Source organism: Pelophylax lessonae (genome assembly GCF_965119305.1).
Source record: "Pelophylax lessonae genome assembly, chromosome: 1".
NCBI lineage: Eukaryota > Metazoa > Chordata > Amphibia > Anura > Ranidae > Pelophylax > Pelophylax lessonae.
In genome coordinates this window covers 109,070,662-109,090,006 of record NC_138768.1, presented here as the reverse complement: position 1 = coordinate 109,090,006, position 19,345 = coordinate 109,070,662, and the positions used below count along the sequence as shown (strand labels likewise).

General features: G+C 41.9%; 1 protein-coding gene across 1 annotated transcript in view; it reads left to right on the top strand.

The window, feature by feature from the left end:
* Positions 1-1,274: 1,274 nt before the first annotated feature.
* PDE4D (phosphodiesterase 4D) overlaps positions 1,275-19,345 on the top strand; it is a gene marked incomplete at its 5' end in the record, with an annotated part of 2,078,604 nt that continues 2,060,533 nt past the window's right edge. Inside the window, one exon of the mRNA XM_082255262.1 lies at positions 1,275-1,398. The remainder of the gene's footprint in view (positions 1,399-19,345) is intronic.

Sequence of the window (19,345 nt, the reverse complement as noted above, 5' to 3'; positions counted from 1 at the left end):
GACAGTTTGCAGCACAGCTATCAATTACTTACCACACCCACTTCCCTGAAGCTCCGCCCACTCCACATAATTAATCTCCGCCTACTTATCATCAGATTATTACTTAATAAAGAGAGAATTACAGGAAATTGAAAAGGGAATTTTAAACTTGAGGCCAAAGTAGCAGAGTTGGAATAATTCTCCAATTCAGCTGCACTACTTCTGCCTAAAGTTTAAAATTCTCATCACAATTCCCTGCAATTCTAAAGTGTCAAATGTGCTCAGGTGTGACCATAGAAAAAATGTAATATGGAAATATAAATAAAGTGTAAATAAGTATATTAAGTAAGTAAGTGCAAAGTGTAAGAGCCGGTTCACAGTGGGGCGACCTGTCAGGCGACCTGGTCGCCTGAATGGTCGCCGTAGGTCGCCTGCCATAGAGAAGCTGTGGACCCGTTCTAATAGGAGCGACACAAGTCGCTCTGACTTAGAAAAAGGGTCCGGAGTTTCTTTGGGGCGACCCGGAGCAACCTGCATTGACTTCAATTATATGAAGTCTGTGCCGGCCGCTCCGAGGTCGTGGTGCGAGCTGCGCACCGCGACTTCACAGGTCGCCCGGCAAAGTCGGCTTGCCCCAGTGTGAACGAGGTCTAAATAAGTATATTAAGTAAGTAAGTGCAAAGTGTAAATAAGTATATTAAGTAAGTAAGTGCAAAGTGTAAATAAGTACATTGCCGGGACAATGTAAATTACCCAGGACAGGCTCCTATTTGCTGGGACTGTCCCGGCGAAAACGGGACAGTTGGCAAGTATGCCGTCTCTTACAGGGAGCCTTTAAAACAGCTGTTACCTATCACGGTGATGGCTCCTATCCAGAGCCCCAGGGTGCCATTGTCTGTCCCCTGGAAGCAGTGTTAGTTCTAGGACAGGGCACACCTGTACTGGGTGACATGTCTGCCCTGGAACTAGCATTGCTCCTAGGAGTTAGGCAGTGGCAGCCTCTGGCACTGTCTGGGAGCCTCGGCTGTGCCAGGTAATTGCCATCCTGACAAGTTCCTTTTAACAAATAAATCACCTGTTTGTCCTCCCACAATGAAGCTGCACGCTAGCTACCTGCCACTAAGAGGTTACAGGCTTAGATGAGCAGATTAAGGACGTGTAGAATATCTCTGTTGTTCTCTCGCTGCCCTTTCCGTCTCTGCAGCCAGTTGGACAAGTTGTAGGGAGCTGCCTGATTGGCAGAAGGCAGAGCTTGTGTTTCATAAATGACAAGTCAGCTTGTACAAGCATGAATACTATCGCTCCAGCAAGCTGTCCCCTGGGCCTGTCATTGCCTCGCTGCATGAATTTCTAATCGTTAACTACACAGCCTCGGATCCCCCTCTTCTGCGCAGCCACTTGCTTCGTAAAGAAACCTCTGTGAGTACTCTTACCGATGTGTTTAACTGCTGGGGGTGGCATTGGACAGGCTGTGCTGAAAAGACAGCTCACCATTAAACTTAATGCTGAAGTGACAGTTGTACATCCCCCGTCTCACTAATGAAGTGTCACGGCTTGTGTTTGTTGTATTATTCCTTAGATGGCAGAGAAAAATCTGTACAGTGGGTCAAAGTGAAGTTAATAAAGAGCATGGCGTGCTGGGATTACTTTACTGAAGTAACTACATCTATTGTTAGTTAGCATATGCTGTATGGTGCAATGATGATGGGGAAAGTGCTGTATCCCAGGGCAACCAGGTTCTAGTATACAGTTGCCTGTTCGGTGATTTGTAAATGGTTATTATGAGTTACTGCATTGTTATGAATCATACAGATGAGATACAGAGGCTGCAACTTCAACATCTATCACCGGTTTTCGCCAACGTGACTTTCAGCACTTAGCAGTGGACGTAAATTGCCCTGAGATAAAAAATATCATGGCTTGCCTTTGTGAGTCATTTTCAGCTGAACTACTGTACTGCTACTATTAGCCATGTTATTGAAAAAGCCCACCGTTCTTTCCTTTCACCTACACTCTCCAATTAGGGGACCCTCTTCTTCTCACCTTACCTCCAGGGTGTGAGTTTCTACTGAACTATAACATATATCATGGCATGGTCACTTTATGTTCACCTTGGGATAATATTTATAGTAATAGATATCATGTACATTTTTTTATATTGAAAAAAATGCATATTTATTGATTCATCACAACACCTTATAGAGCAGCGCCTTACCCCACATACTTACCTACATGTATCATGGCATACATTATAGTTCCCAACTGTCCCTGATTTCGAGGGACTGTCCCTGATTCCGAAAAAAAAGTCCCTCTGTCCCTCTTTCCTTGGTCTGATGCATACACCTGTATATAAATTGCACTATTTATCTATCAAGAACTGTTGTATAGTACTAAACCGTCCGGTTTCTAAATTGTTGCATTTGTATATCTAAAAGCAAATATAAAAGAATAGTAGTGGTAAAAAAAAAAAAACACTTGTGGGTTCGACTTATACTTTTTTTTGCATAATTCTCCTTAAAGGGGGTGTGGCAGGGGGTGTGTCCTATGCTACATCATTTTGCTAATAGATGTCTCTCGTTCCTATCTTAAAGTGGTTGTAAACCCCCCTGTAATGTTTGTACCTATAGGTAAGCCTATAATAAAGCCAGGGGAGGACTGGGCAAGGGGGCAATTGCCACCCAGGCCACTCTGATGCCCTTTAAAAAGGCTGCACCACTTCTGCCAGACATGCCTAAAGTTTTCTGGTGAAGAGAAGTAAAAAATAGCTGCTGCTGCTGACCTACTGAGTGGGGGTTAAAGACAAGGACAGAGCACAGCTCCCTCCCCCCCAGCATGGATGGTGTAAACTGTGTCTGAGCAGAGGCTGGTTCCATGCCCCACTGGGGACTCTCCTCCAGCCTTAACCAAGCTGTTCCAGTTCCCCCCAACAGCCCCCTGCTGGCCAGGTCGGGAACCCAGATTCAGCCGGTGAGTAGAGAGTACCTAGAGCCGAGCTCCAGCCTGGAATGGGGTCAGGAGGAGACCAGCAAGTGGGAGGGGGGCCGATGGGCCTCTGGTTTGTACTTGCCCCCTGGCCAGAAGTTACCAGTCTGCCCCTGAATAAGGCTTACATATAGGCAATGTAAATATCTCCTAAATGGAGCAAGTTTAGGAGATAATTTACATTGCATGCAGCTGATGACATCATCAGCACATGCGCTCTGAAGGAACGGCCACCCGTGCTGTTTCTTCAGAGCCCTGTGCCGTGACCGGGGAGTGACATCACGCGGCTCCGGTGAGGTTTTGAGTAAGGGCTGACTTTAGCATGAAACGCGTTACCTTTTATGTTTCTGTTATACCTGTGATGTGATTTTAATGCTTCAATAAAGTTACCAAGGAGTGCAGCAATATTCCGGATTTTTGCTTGTCTCTCGGCTCTGGCCAGTAGCACAGCCTGAGTCCGCAGACCCAGAAGGAAGATGGGTGAAGCGGGGACAACGCGGGCTTCATTTGCAGGAAAGTGTCACATAATGTGCTAGTATGGATTGCATACTAGCACATTACACGTTTACTTTGCAGGTAAACAAAAAGGAAAGCATTTTTTCCAGACTTTACTTCCTCTTTAAAAAGCTGGGACTGAGGTATGCTTACATGGCAATGTCAAGTAAACATCATGTGTGAGCTTATGTATTCATTTTGTATTGTATGTCGGAGGATGTGGTACTTTGTAAAGGCCTTTGAATTGTCATAATAATTTGTAATAAATAAAAAAAATAGAATAAGAAAAAATTCCCACAGTCGATGCCTATACATAAAACAATATAAGATGATACAATTAAATCTCTGTGAAAGACCATTTTTAGCCCATGTAAAAGTTTTAATTGTCATCAAAGGGTGGAACAACACATATAGTATAACAGAAAATCTCAGAACTACCTAAAGAACACCTTTACATTATATAAAATGTATGCATCATACCCAATATGATATTAAGGCCTCCCAAAGTATGAGAAGGATAGTATTCATGTAATGAGTAGGAATGAGTCTCTAAAGTGCATGATGTCATAATTATACATCATAGTCATATACTGTATGGCAGAAATGGTCAGCATGCTGGGAAATCTATGCAAAGAGATTTTCTTTACTACCACATAATAAAGGGAATAAATAATGGTGTGCACAACAACCAACACCTCTACATGATGATAGAAAAGGTGCAATGGTGGAGGAGCTACTGCCAAAGTGTTAGATAGAATAACCCAAAAGTGACAAGACCAGCCATTCTCAAACAGGGTTCTGCCAGAGGTTTTTAGGGTTCCATGAGCTGTGGCTGATTGGCCTCTCGTTTCATGGTGCTTACATAGTGCCGGGCCCTTGCAGATCTTTCTAGCTGTAAGGGGGGCATTCCTATCACCACTGTAAAGGGGACATTTTGCAACTGACCCCAAATAAATTAGTTTCCCAAAATTCCCCAACATCTGAAATCTATTTCAAGGGTTACTCTGGGGAAAAAACATTAAGAAAGGCTGGGTTAGACCATCAATAGAAACATATGTAGACTGAAGGGGGACGAGCCCAGAAGTGTTTGATGAGCTGTGTGTCCTGCAGAAGCGACGTTGTGGCTGGAGTTCTAATTTAATCTGTTACCTAGTTTTGGTAATACAAACCTTCCCGCACTCTTGCTAAAATGATAGTACCCATGAATTCATGACGAACTTGCTAAAGTTTCCTTCTATAAGGAAGATAGTAAGTACTCACTTCTCCTACTGTCCGTGTCACGGAACATGGTTGTGATGCAGAGAAGTTGTCCTCTGAAGTCCCTTCAGAAACTGACACGTCGGGGAGTTTTGGTCTGCTGGTCTTCCATACAGAGCCGGGTTTAGACCTTGGGGGGCTCAGGGCACTTCAGGTTCGGGATACCTCTATACACAGAGTTGGCTTTCATTATCAATGACAGTCATACATTTTTAAAATGCATGACACATCGTCATTGTGAGGTCACACATGCCCACACACGCAGTCATAGCGCTCTATGTGTGGTTTGCTTGAGCCACCAAAATTCATTTTTGAAAAACCATACAAAATGCCAGTCCAGAATTTCCCAGATGATGGCCGGCAAAATATAACTCCCCAAGATACAATTTAATAAAATAAAGTATGTTTTTTTATTATAAAGTTTATGTAATTTTATTATTATTTATTTTGTAATACTTTATATATAATTTTTTAATATTGTTTTATATCATTTTTTTTTATAGAGGGGTGCCCCTTCTGTCAGGGGGGCCCTGGGCTTGCCCCCTTTTAAATCTGGCCCTGCTTCCATAGCAATCTGGGGTTCCTCCTGCCAAGCCCTACACCATTGCTGCATCCTGCACAAGTGCAGATGGGGGCTGGCAATCTGACACTCCTGGAAGTGTCAGTTTCTAAAGACATTAAGAGCCGGTTCACACTACCACGACCAGAAAGTCGCCCCGTGACTTGAAGAGACTTGTTTAGAGACTTGCTTAGAGACTTGGAAGAGACTTGAAAGAGACTTGTGCACTACTTTGAAGAGACAGGCGACTTTGTCTGTGGGGAATGCCTGGCTAATCTCTTTCTTCTTCCTGGAAAGTCTTATAACAAGTCGCTTTAATTAAGATAAGGAGGCGACTCCCATTGAAGTATATGGGACAGTCGGATCACAGGTCGCCTCAAAGTAGTACAGGACCCTTTTCTGAAGTCGGAGCGACTTCAGTAGTGCCAATTAAGACGGCACTGATTGATTAACATTGCTTTTGTTATGTCAAGTGACCTGGGGCTACACAAGTCGCCTCACAAGTCATGCTAGTGTGAATGGGCTCTAAAGGGGAACACGTTCTCTGCATTGCAACAGAGTTTGGCAAGGCAGGCAGCAGTCAAGGTATTTACTTTTTTTAAAAGGGAACTCCTTTATGTTCCCTTTTATTTCAGTAACAGTCTCTTTATTCTGGATTGATTTGACATTAGAATAGCTTTGTGTTTTGGTGCCAGTTTTCAGTGTGTTTTGCTGTTTTTTTTTGTGTTTGATTGTATTATTCGTATGTCAGAATGTGCTTTAAAAATGTCCCAAATGCTAACTGAAGTAGAATAAAGCAAAACGCAGTGGAATACACATTAGGCATGCTAAGACGCAGCATTTTTATATTGCTAAAATGTGAATGAATCCAAAGCCTGTAGACATTGCATTGTGCCACGTGTACAAGGCACCCGGGAGAAAATGATTTATAAAAAGAAAAACTTTACTCAGTGTCGCAGAGTGTGGTCTAAGTTGCTGATGGGATGATTTTTTTAAGCTGTAGCTAATGCTTGTGCTAATAAATGATAAGGGGGCTAGATAAGCATATAAGCAAGAGTTGTTAGGAGTGGATCTAAATGAAACTAATATTTAAAAGGAATGTTTTAGTAAAATCCCAAGCAATGTAGAAATCACATTTCCTTTTTTTTTTTAATTCATGCTGCCATGGCTAAATAATCAGCAGTGGAAAATCAGCCATTATAATTTTTTTTTTATTTAACCTTCCAACCCTCAGGGAGAAAGCTGCATTGAGAAATAGCCCCCTTGGTCTGTACCCGAACACTGGAGTAAAATGATCAGTCAGCAAGGAGAGGGAAAAGGCATATAAGAGATACAGCACACCAACACCCACCTAGAAGTGACATTTCCACCTACAAATATGCAGTACCTGCTATATACACATGCAGAATGGAGATCAGTAACAGAAAACTGAAAATTGCTTTTGTCTATAGAAACCTGCACTGAACATACATTGCTCATCTCCTTCTGAAAATGTGTCTCAGCCTCTACCTTCTGAAAATACAAAAAGAGCGCCGCACCAATGTGTTGGGAGTTCAAAAACATTTACTATTGGCGTACATACAACAAGTGAGCCAAACACGTTTTGAGGGGTCAAAGGTGTCCACCCTCTCCAGCAGTGCCGGGACAAGGTCATCCAGTGCCCAGGGCAAGGATGCCAAACTGCCCCCCCCCCCCGCAACCTTCCCTTAGGTTTAGGGTCAAGGCGCTCCCCCCATCCCTGCAATAAACCATTGCACGCAGGGCAACCGCCCCCTCCTGTCCACCCCTTGTCCCGGTCCTGCCCTCCAGGGCTACAAAACAAATATGGAATTGATACACAAATGGTTGTAAAAACCTAAATCGGTATTAAACCCAAAAGCATACATTTATTATATTCCAGCTTACCAATTCTTAGATGTGATGGCTGCATTCGTTTTCATTTTTATTTTTTTATTTATTTTTTATATTCTTTGTTTAACAACTTGTATATTGGGCACGTTCACCCCCTTCCTGCCCAGGCCCATTTTCTGCTTTCAGCGCTGTGGCACTTGTGCAATGACATGACTGAATGACAATTGCGCAGTCGTACAACACTGTACCCAAACAAATTTGTATCATCTTTTTGAGACAGATAGAGCTTCCATTTGGTGGTATTAAATCACCACTGGCTCTTTTATTTTTTGCTAAAAAAAAGACCGAAAATTAAAAAAAAAAAAAAATTATGTAAATAATTATTTTTTCTGCTGCACTGATGGGCACTGATGAGGCCGCACTAATGGGCACCGATGAGATGGCACTGATGAGGTGGCACTGATAAGGAGGCACTAATATGCATCACTGATGGGCACTGATAGGCACCACTGATAGGCAGCATTAATAGGTGGCACTGATAATTGGCACTTATGGGCACTAATAGGTGGCACTGATAGGCGGCACTTATGGGCACTGATGGGCACTGATAGATGGCAATGATGGGCACTAATAGGTGGCAGTGGGCACTGATAGGTGGCACTCATGGGCAATGATAGGCAGCAGTTATGGGCACTGATAGGTGGCACTGATGGGCCCTGATTGATGGCACTGATGGGCGGTACTGATGGGCACTGAAAGGCAGCACTGACTTGCATTACTGCTGGGCACTGATTGGCATCACTGCTGGGCACTGTTGGGGCTGTACTGATAATCAGGGCTTTGATTATCTGTGCAGGTCTCCCCTGTGTGAAAATGTCGTTGATCAGCTCTCCTCTCCTTACATACACACTGTCAGTGTGAGGAAAGGAAAGCTGATAAGCAGCATTTCCTTGTTTACATGTGATCAGCTGTGATTGGACATAGCTTATCACATGGGTAAAGAGCCTCGTCATCAGCTCTTTACCGAGATCGGGGTTGCGCCATGTCCCAGGGGCACAATGCGCTGCCGATCGCGGCACGAGTGTTACAATGTCGTATGACGTAATTCCAGAACAAGAGAGCCACCCTGCCGCCGTCATTTGTCTATACAGCGGGCAGGAGGTGGTTAATGTAGAAATTATTTTTTTTACAATTAGACATACATATGATAGTAACATTCCTAATATCAGAAAACATATCCAGTTAATGAACAATAAGGATGAAATATGTCAAAAAGAGAATAGTAATCCAAATAGAATAAAAAGGCTTTCTTTTCTTTAATTTCACCAGGGGAGCCAGTCAGTAAAGCCCCATACACACGATCAGATTATCGAACGATCTGTCATCCGTTTTTTGTGGCATGCTAGTGGAAAGTGAAGAGGTTATTTTCATACGAATTTTCCCGTACGACAGAATTCTACTTCAGAAGTGATGTCATGTGTTGGATTGTTTTGTATGTGTTCTTTCATCTCTGAGCATGCCTAGTCTTGCTCTTAAGATTTTTTTCCGTCTAAATCTGTACTAATGAGACGAAAATCGGACGTTTTGTTGACGGACGACAAACATTTTATAGCCTGCACATCAGGATTTTGTCAGCCGAAAAGTCGGAGTCGGCTGTTGAAAGCACCATACTAACAATCTGAAAATCGGCAGATCGGTCGTCGGACGAATTTTCCCTTCAGATTTTCTTATCGTGTGTGTACGGGCGTCTAGTCTGTTGTTTTGCAACAGAATAGGCTGTTCTGCAGATGTAGCAGTTAAAGGGAGATAAACTATTTACTACTGACAGGGGTGCTTAAAATTATCAACATTTATGTAAAACCTTTATCCTGAAAGAAAAACAAAAAACAACTTGCTGTAACTGTTTGTAAATTGTTAGCTGGAGTCCATCTTTAAATTTGCTGGTACTGTACATGTAACACTCCTCTCCCCTCAGACTGACAATGCTGTCTTTGTTGCTCCTTCATCCAGAGTGGGGGCACTCTAATATAGAAGGTGTGTTACTGTCAGATTGCCAGGTGAAAACACATGCCTAAAAAATGCCTAAAAAAAGAAAATGAATGCAGCCACCACATATAATGATTAATAAGCTGCAATATAAAGTATTATATTTTTAGTTTTGGGTTTAATATTAAAATTCTACTAAAACTGAAATGGGCAACAATGCAAAAAAATAAATAAAAATGCTTCTAAAATCTGATTTCATTTGTCAAGGATATAAAACACTTGTTATCATGATCTTCTCCAAATGTAGTCCATTAATGAGTTGGATCCAGTTCTTCAGTTACAAATAATAGGTGAAAGCTCCTGATGGGCACAGCTGTTCTGGGTCAGTGACTCAGAAAGTACTGAAGTCTTTTGATCAGCATAACTGTCTGGCAACTAGCATTTTTCTAAAGGACAATCCTTTTGAAGGTTCATGGGCTTATGACTATTGTATAACTCATTTATTTTTTTTAGTTTTGCAGTTTTTGTCATAAGGACTCATATACACTATGGGAGCTATTTTTTTTTATAGATATATAATCTTTATTTAAACTGCATGTAGTATTTAAAAAAAAATTGAATAATCTTATCAATATGTGTTGAAGTTTTACAATCCTAGTTTCAATGTATCATTTTTAATTCTTAACATGTAAGCAGCCATATTTGCTCATAATGTACCCAGGCTTTATTCCTCACTTTGTGATGCTACACAGTGGTTGCACTTAAAGCGGAGTTCCAGTCCCCAAATCCAATTTTTTTTTTCAACTCTGCTGTAATTTGATCAACTTTATATGCCACATTTAGCTGGTGTCTATAGTGTATTCCTTTTTGTTGCAGTTTAAATAAAGAACAACTACCTTGATCTCGGAAGCTTGCAGGGTCCATGTCCACTGTGGGCCATAGGCGTGCGCAGGGGGTGTGCCAGGTGTGCCTGGGCACACCCTAATCACTCTATGTGGCGCCGACTCCACCTATTGCCTGGGCATCCCCCCGTGTTGCCCCTCCCCCTTGTAGTGCTGCTGGCTTCCTTCCTCTTCTCTCCTCTCCCCTTGGCTGCTGCGGGGCATGTTTCAGTATGGAGAGCAGGGTAAAGGGCTAGTTATTATGTAATATACTGGCCCCTTCCTTTTCTAAATGAACACAATGAAAGCACTCACTCGCTGTGTTCATTCCCAAACTGAAGCATAGGAAACGCAGTTTATTATGCTTCAGTGTTTTTAAGCTTTGGAGTGCACACCCTAATGCAAAAGGCTGCGCACACCTATGCTGTGGGCATCTGAAGCCCTCTAGTATCTACGTATTTCTGCGGTTAGGTGCAGCTGGCTACCCAGTATGCACCTACCATTCTCACGCCTGCGCAATAATGTCACATCGCGGCGCTCCTTCCTCCTGACACGTTGCCATAGCAATGGCAGTGTTGGCGTAAGTTCCCGCCCTGTTGCTATAGCAACCTGTCAATCATGACATTCCGGTCCTCCCGTGTGCGTCATTTCTGGTCTGGAAATAATGTGAGATTTCATCATTAGGCGATTCACAAGGACTCCTGGGATATATGACGCTATCCCAGGAGCCCTTGCAAATCGCCTAGTGACGTAATCACCTGGGCAGTGGGTGGAACTCCGCTTTAACAGCTCCTTCTAAAATATGAGTGAAAACTCTTTATTCCCACAGCCATTAATATGCTAGCTTAACAACACTTAAGAGAGAAACAAGAGAGAGTAAATAGATAAATGGTTCGAATTTTGGCCAATTGCTGGTGTATTGATTAAAATTTGAGCCCTGTTGGAACTATCTAGCTCAACAAAAGATGAATTTTCAATCTAGTTTTGATGTAGGCACTGTTTGGGTATTCTGAAAGCCGCAGGTTCAGGCTGTCAGAAATCGATAGCCAACAGAGAAGATTCTTCCAGCCACACTGCTGAACGGGGGAAATCTATATGTACAGTAAGTACGCTAAATCCTACTGAGCCACTTACCAGATAATAATTCTTTCCTTCCTTCCTTCCTTCCTTCCTTCCTTCCTTCCTTCCTTCCTTCCTTCCTTCCTTCCTTCCTTCCTTCCTTCCTTCCTTCCTTCTATTCTTCTTTCCTACCTTTCTTTATTTCTTGCCTTCCTTTCTTTATTTCTTTCCTTCCTTTCTCTCTCTCTCTTTCACTTGCTCTCTTTCTCTCTTATTTTTCCTTTCTTTCCTTTCCTTCTCTCTCTCTTTCTCCCTTCCTTTCCTTTCCTTCTCTCTCTCTTTCTCCCTTCCTTTCCTTCTCTCTCTCTCTTTCTCCCTTCCTTTCCTTTCCTTCTCTCTCTCTTTCTTCCTTCCTTTCCTCCCCTCTCTTCCTTCCTTCCTTTCATTTCCTTCTCTGTCTTTTTCTTCCTTTTCATTTCCTTTCCTTCTCTCTCTCTCTCTCTTTCTCCTTTCCTTTCCTTTCCTTTCCTTTCCTTTCCTTTCCTTTCCTTTCCTTTCCTTTCCTTTCCTTTCCTTCTCTCTCTCTTCCTTCCTTCCTTTCCTTTCCTTCTCTTCCTTTCATTTTCTTTCCTTTTCTATCCTTCTCTCTCTCTTTCTTCCTTCCTTCCTTTCCTTTCCTTCTCTCTCTCTATTTCTTCCTGCCTTGTTTTCCTTTCCTTTTCTCTCTCTTTCTTCCTTCCTTTCCTTCTCTCTTCCTTCCTTCCTTCCTTCCTTCCTTCCTTCCTTCCTTCCTTCCTTCCTTCCTTCCTTCCTTCCTTCCTTCCTTCCTTTCCTTCTCTCTCTCTTTCTTCCTTCCTTCCTTTCCTTCTCTCTCTTTCTTCCTTTCTTTGCTTTCCTTCTATCTCTTTCTACCTTCCTTTCCTCCTCTCTCTCTTCCTTCCTTCCTTCCTCCCTTCCTTCTTTTCATTTCATTTCATTTCCTTTTTTTCCTCTCTCTCTTTCTTCCCTTCCTTTCCTTTCCTTTCTTTCCTTTCCTTCTCTCTCTCTCTCTCTCTCTCTCTCGTTTTCCTTCATTTTCTTTCCTTCTCCCTCTCTTTCTTCCTTCCTTTCCCCCTCGCTCTCTCTTTCTTCCTTTCCTTTCCTTCTCTCTTTCTTCCTTTCCTTCTCTCTCTCTTCCTTTCCTTTCCTTTCCTTCTCTCTCTTTTCCTTTCCTTTCCTTCTCTCTCTCTCTCTCTTTTTTCCTTTCCTTCTCTCTCTCTCTCAGTTTCTTTCTTTCCTTCCCTTTTTGTTTCTTCCTTTTTCCTTTCCTTTCCTTTCTGTTTCTTCCTTTCCTTTCATTCTCTCTCTGTTTCTTCCTTTCCTTTCCTTCTCCCTCTGTTTCTTCCTTTCCTTTCCTTCTCTCTCTGTTTCTTCCTTTCCTTCTCTCTCTGTTTCTTCCTTTCCTTTCATTCTCTTTCTGTTTCTTCCTTTCCTTTCCTTCTCTCTCTGTTTCTTCCTTTCCTTTCCTTCTCCCTCTGTTTCTTCCTTTCCTTTCCTTCTCTCTCTGTTTCTTCCTTTCCTTCTCTCTCTGTTTCTTCCTTTCCTTTCATTCTCTTTCTGTTTCTTCCTTTCCTTGCTTTCTCTCTCTGTTTCTTCCTTTCCTTTCCATTCCTTCTCTTTCTGTTTCTTCCTTTCCTTTTCATTTCTCTAAAAAAAGCACCGTGTAGTAGGGCCCTTACCCCTAATTGTTATACAAAATAAAAGGACAGAAGAAAGTAGGGCTTTGCGGGCCAGTGGGAGGGGAAGGATCAAACCAAAACCAATATATAAAACCATTTACATTTTATTAGATTTACACATAAAAAACATGGGCGGTCACGCTCATGTTGACAAAGACAACGCACATAGAAAAAATTGTGTATAAAAACATTTAGTAAGAGTCATTAAGGTAGAAATATATCCCAAAAGGGGAAAAAAAAAAAAAAAAAGCCTGTGTAGGATGGAGAGTAGGTCTCGGATGGAATGCATTCAATGTAGGTCCCCAGCAAGCCGACGCGTTTCGCTCAAGGCTTCCTCAGGGCCAGAGAGACCATGACAGACCAGTATTTCCTTGTTCAATGACTCAGGAGATGGCAGACTACGGCAAAACGCGAGGCAAAAACATCAATGACTTAAAACTCATATATAACAGCCAAAATGCATATCTGTTCTCATATGTATATGTGGGTAGGTATCCAGCACCTTAATCAATGTCGGGAAGCCACTTTATATACTATACAGGGTGATAATCCATTATAGCCGAGTGGTGGGGCGTTCAATGCTACGTCCAAAAGTCCACAGGATCCACTGATCAACACTCTGGTGGCAACACTTCATATGTCCAATTTCAGCCGCCTCCTCATTCAGGCAAATCAGATAGAGTAATTTATTGGGGGTATATGCATAGAGGGGGATGCGTTGATTACAGCCTATATACAGTATATGACTGGCTTCAGGCAGGTACAACACAGCGTCACAGCATCCTATTATAGGGAGGCGGGGGTACTAACATGTACCGAACCAACAATAGTCCGTTAGTATAGCCCACGTCAATGAGCCTTTCTTTCTTTCCTTTCCTTCTCTCTCTCTTTCTGCCTTTCCTTCCCTTTCCGTTTTCATAAATTGAGTGCAGATGTCTGCAAAACTGTGTAGGTGGCAGGGGGGTGATTTACTGTACCATAGTAAATCGTTGCTAAATGAGAGACAAGCAGATTTGCACTAGATAGGGACCTGATGCTATTTCTGAATGGCTCAGTAAATCCCTGCTGCTTTATTATGAACATATTAAGTTTTCATAATTCCATAACTGGAATTGTCTGGTCTTAGTGGCTCTTTTATGTAATCTGACTAGTGGGGTTTGCGCCTGTCAAGCTGAATGGTGCTTTCTATGTTGATAAAACAAGGAGATAATAGTTTTTGCAGTGAACTGTTTTGCTTCTTGTCATTCATGCTCGCCAGGCAATGAAAAGAGCAGTCTATATCTGCAGGCTTGTTTGGGGTTGATGATTATAACAATGTGGTTTGTTGCTTTGCCGTCCCTTTTCTCTGTTTACTAAAAATAAACATTTTTGCTGCTACCGTTTTATAGAAGTTATCCATTGTACTGAAAGTAAATCAAGCAACCATATTTAATGGGTTCCCATAGCCAAATTTTTTTTTCGATGTGTGTTTGATTGTGATTCACAGATTTTCAGACTAAAGAAATATCAAAAAATGTACAAAAGATTAACTTATGTCCGTTTGGTAGGTCTACATTTTAACTAGATCTTCAGAAATCCTTGTATTAAACTTTAACATTTCTCTATCGTTCATTGATGGACGCAGTTCTCTCTGATCCATATCAGTAGGGTAATACTGCCCCCTACAGGAGTAGGACACTAGGCAGAAAAAAGTTCTGGCTACGCCTATGGGCAGTCCCGGAGGGTACATCCTCTCTCTTCCTGCATAGGATGTCAGTTTTATTCTGCCTAGTCAGGAGTAAGGACCTAGTTCCTTGCTGGGGTATTTGGTCCTGGCATGGAAGTGATATTTTTATGTTATTTTCTGCTGTTTCCACCCCTCATTTTATGGCACTGCTTTGGGAGGTCCCTACTGATATGGATCACAGAGAACTGCGTCCATCAATGAACGATAGCGAAAACTGGATTTTTGACTTACCGTAAAATCCTTTTCTCCTAAGTTCATTGATGGACGCAGTACCCGCCCCTCTATTTTGAGTTGGATTGGTGTTACTTTCCGACACTGCTGTGATACAAAACTGACATCCTATGCAGTAAGAGAGAGGGTGTACCCTCCGGGACTGCCCATAGGCGTAGCCAGAACTTTTTTTATGCCTGGTGTCCTACTCCTGTAGGGGGCAGTATAATCCGACTGATATGGATCAGAGAACTGCATCCGTCAATGAACTTAAGAGAAAAGGATTTTTCGGAAAGTTAAATATCCAGTTTTCTAGCACATTTAATATGCAGCTTCTGCTAATGAAAAGGCAATCACAGACAGTTTCCTGTTCTGGTTGTCTTTGGGCTAACAGCAGACACTGCTGGCTGAGGCATTTTGGGGACGGGGAAGAGATACCAGACTGGTGTTTTCAGCACTCCAATGCTACCGCTCTGCTCCACAGGCCTAATTGCATAAAGGTCACCTGAGGACATGATTTGATTTCAGGGCTTGTTCACACTAGCAGTTGAGGGACAGTAAAGCCCTGCTTTGGAGCTGTAATTTTACTGACCCCCAAACGCTACCCCCTTTGGCTGCAGAGGCAGCGAATGTGCAGGAATTATATCCCCTGTCACTTTCGGGAGGGTGCAACAACCCACCAGATGTGACCCACTCAAGTTAACCACTTTAGCTCCGCCCACCGCAGTTTTACTTCGGCAGGCAGCCACTCCTGGGCAAAGCGACGCTATACTATGTCGCTCGCTCAGGAGACTCTAGGGGGCAAGCGCGCCGCCGCGCTCTCATCCCCGTTCGTTTGCTGGGGAGCCAGTGCATGTGACCGGCGGCTCCGATGGCCGCCGGCCACTCGTGATCTCCTGCAGCTGAGAGAGAAGGACAGACGGCTGATGTAAACACAGCTGTCTGTTATTCTCCCTGAAGTGATCACAGAGGCTATGTGATCCTGCTATACAGGATCCGCATGTCTCTGTGATTACTTCACAAGCCATGCCCCCTGACAGTTAGAGTCACGCCCCTAGAGACACATTGAACCCACTGATCACCAGTAATGTTAACCCCTTCCCTGCCAGTGTAATTTTTACAGTAACAGTGCATATTTTTAGCACTGATTACTGAAGTAATGTCACTGGTACCCCCAAAAGTGTCAAAAATGTCAGTTAGGGGTCCGATCTGTCCGCTGCAATGTTGCAGTCCCACAAAAAAAATCGCAGATCGCCGCCATTACTAGTAAAAAAAAAAAAAAAAAAACAATAAAAATGACATAAATCTTTCCCGTAGTTAGTAAACGCAATAACTTTTGCACAAACCAATCAAAATACGCTTATTGCGATTGTTTTTTTTTACCAAAAATATGTAGCAGAAAACAAATTGGCCTACATTTTTTGTTTCACAATTTCATATAAAAGAATGTGAAAAATATTGTAATTTTTTCAAAATTGTCGCTATTTTTTTGTTTATAGCGCAAAAAATAAAAATCGCACAGGTGATCAAATACCACCAAAAGAAAGCTCAATTGTCAATTTCATTAAGATACAGCGTCGCACGACCGCGCAATTGTCCATTAAAGTAACACAGTGCCGAATAGCAAATTAGGGCCTGGTCATTGAGAAGCCGAATCCTCCGGGGATAAAGTGGTTAATGGGGCTGCTCTGCAACCACCCCACAAATGAAGCTGTTGCTGTGATCTAAGGATGTAGCCTCATCAGGATGGAGCACCTAGATGTGGGATTGTTCTGGCAAATTCTGTGCACTTGCCATCTATGTAGTTATGAGAGGACACTTGTCTGCTAATTGTGTTCATGCATTCCTAGATAAAGGCCACCACCACTGTACAACACCCAACAATTGCATCTACAGTGGGTATAGAAAATAATCACCTTTTGTTGCTTTGCAGCCTGAAATGAAGACAGACACAGTTTTTTTTTTTTTTATCCAGCTGTATTTAATGCAATTTATAACATCCAAGTGAAAGATATAACACCAACATGCCAAAAAAATAAAAACTTCAAAAACAGAATCACTGAGTTGGAAAAACGATCACTCCTCCTCAAAATGACTTGTAAGCTCAATCAGGTGTAGCTAATCACCTTCTCAATGGTATACAAATTCATTTGATCTTCAACTGTGATCAGCTATGGTCATTCTGATTAGCTCAGCATGAAAATAGCTTTCCTGGAGCATTTCAGTCCCTGATAGGGCAACTGAAGCAACCAATCAACTATGGGTGGCAAGGAACTATCTTTGAGATAAAGTTGTGGACAGGCACACATCAGGAGATGGATACAATAACATTTCAATGGCTTTTTGAATCCCTAGAAACATAATTACGTCTATTATTAAGAAGTGGATGGTATTTGGTACAACAAAAGACCCTCCCTGGATCAGAATGTGGCTCCAAACTGGATGAAAGAACCGAGAGGAAACTGGTCAGAGAGGTTACCAAGAGGCCTACAGCAACTATGAAGCAGCTGCAGGAATTTATGACAAAGAGTGGTCATTGTGTGCATGTGACAACAATATCACAATTTTGGCTTCAACACCAAACAATATTTCTGGAGGAAATCCAATATAGCTCACCATCCAAATAACACCATTCCTACAGTAAAGCATTGAGGTGGTAATATCCTGTTTTTAGGGTGTTTCTCTGCAGTAGGGACTGGAGCACTTGTCAGAATAAAAGAAAAATGGATGGGGGAATAAAAATGGATGGGGTAAATAAATCTGCTGCCCTCTGCCAGAAAGTTGTCAATGGGAAGAAGGTTTACCTTCCAACACGACAGTAACCCAAAGCACACAGCAATAATTACCACACAGTGGTTGAAGGAGAGAAAGGTGAATGTCCTTGCTTGGCCTAAATCTGTGGAATGACTTGAAGACTGCAGTTCAAAACCAGTCACCGTTAAATTTAACTGAACGTGAGCAGTTCTGCAAAGAATAGTGGGCAAATATTGCAAAGTCGAGATGTGCAAAGTTAAAGATGTATATACAACTGGATAAAACCAAAACTGTGGCTGCAAAGCAACAAAATGTGATTATTTTAAAGGGGGAGTTCTATACCCACTGTATGTAACTGCACAAGGTTCATGTGGACTTTACTGGTAAAAATGAGATAATGGTCATGTTTTATATTGCTTTATTATTATCAATAAAAAATATGGATCTCCTTGATCCTAAAAACCATTAAAATTTAGTTAGCAATATCTCCACTTAGTCAACAACATGTATTGTTGCATACTATATGTATTTTTGACAAGGATATACACCATATACATATCACATAACAATATCACATAACATCACATAGCAATAAATCCCCTTAGGTTGACGTTTTTCTCATTGAAGTTCTTCAGAACCAACCAAGGATCCAATGAGGAGATAATAGTAAATATTAGATAAAGATATAATATTGGGTTCAGTATTTATATATATATCACATCATTTTTGCATATAATTAGACATTGTTTTAACTACAGCAAATTATATAATTATTGAAATACCAATGTGCACAAATACTTAAGATCTTATTGGGCCATTGTGTTCATGCATTGTCGACCTGTCACATGCATCCCAGTGGAGGCTGCATGTAGGTATTTTGACTCACATTGTGCATGTTAAACACAAAATAAAAAAAATAAAAAAAATAATATATGCAACACAGCCCTGGGTATTACATATAAATCTGCACATGTTTTATTCTTTTGAAGACCCTACAAGTACAAAAGTGTCACCTAGTGTCACCGCCTATATCTACAAGAAATGCACTCAGCTCTCTTGTAGGCAGTATCTTTTATTAAACTATTCAACCACTCTCACTTTTATATCTCTACATCATAACAGCAAATTGTACTGTAGTACAGGACAGAGCTGCTGTTAGAAATCGTACAGACTACCTGGCAGGCCCCCCCCCCCCCCAAGAAAATATTAAAGATATATTTAGCTATAATTACAACAAAATCACTATTATCAGACACAAATATAACATACCTTACATAATTCCTGCTAAATCTAAAAAAAAAAAAAACTATGTTAAATAAAAATAAAGATGAGATGAGAAAAATATACAGGATGGGCAGTTGGAGCTCAGTGATCAGAGAGACAGAGAGAGAGAGAAACAAAGTTACAAATAAACTCCTGAGCAGAAATAACATTAGAGCCAGTGCTGGGAAGGGGGCCCACACAGGGAGGGGGAGTGAGGGACAACTGTCTCTTTCTCAGCAGATAAAAGCTGATAGCAGGGAGAGGGACAGATCAGATTCAGGTGCTGGAGGAAGATTTCTGTATTTGTTGTCCATCACTAATCCCCCTCTCTGTGTGGGCCCCCCTGTGTGCTTGAGCCCCCTACAAGAGGGCTCATGGTCCCCCCTATCAGCGGCCCTGGTCCAGGATAAGAGCTAAGAGGGCTCTCTGTGTTAATACCGGAAGTGTGCTGAGAACACAGGACAGCTCTGAATTTTTGACAAGATCAACCGTTATTGTTATTAATTTTTTCTTATCAAACAAATATAACAAAATGTTTCGAATAGAGTATTTAAAATATCAAACGGAGCAAATGAGAGAACTTCATTGTTAGGGTTTACACACACCATTAAATAGAACTAAAGGC